We start from the raw sequence: 404 nt of genomic DNA, 5'->3' as shown, positions 1-404 counted from the left end.
TTCTGATGTATCAAGATGATTATCAGGCAACCTTATTGTTTTTTGGAACTGTTTCTTAAGCAGGAATTCTCAACATTTCTTGAGGCCCTGTGCTGGTTTTCTGCATTTCCCTGTGTTTGTGACATGAATCACCAAGTCACTATTATTTCTGTTCTATCTATCAGGAAATTTCCAGGTGATTTTCTCTTGCCTCCAGCAGCTATGGAAGCTGTCGCTACCCATTGGGCTCACGATCCAACCACGTGTTGTGCCAGCTGCCCCAAGAAAAAGGCTAGAAATTGTCGACAAGAGAGTTGGGAAGCTACAAGCACAAACGTGAAAACCAAGAGAGATGTTTTATCTGGTAGGTATTTATTAATAGTAAGAAATAAAATCTGTCGCTTAAAAAGCATACGGCTTCCTGC

The sequence above is a fragment of the Pygoscelis adeliae genome, unplaced genomic scaffold (assembly GCF_000699105.1).
Source record: "Pygoscelis adeliae isolate BGI_AS28 unplaced genomic scaffold, ASM69910v1 Scaffold320, whole genome shotgun sequence".
Taxonomy (NCBI): domain Eukaryota; kingdom Metazoa; phylum Chordata; class Aves; order Sphenisciformes; family Spheniscidae; genus Pygoscelis; species Pygoscelis adeliae.
Note: the sequence above shows the minus strand (reverse complement) of the source record.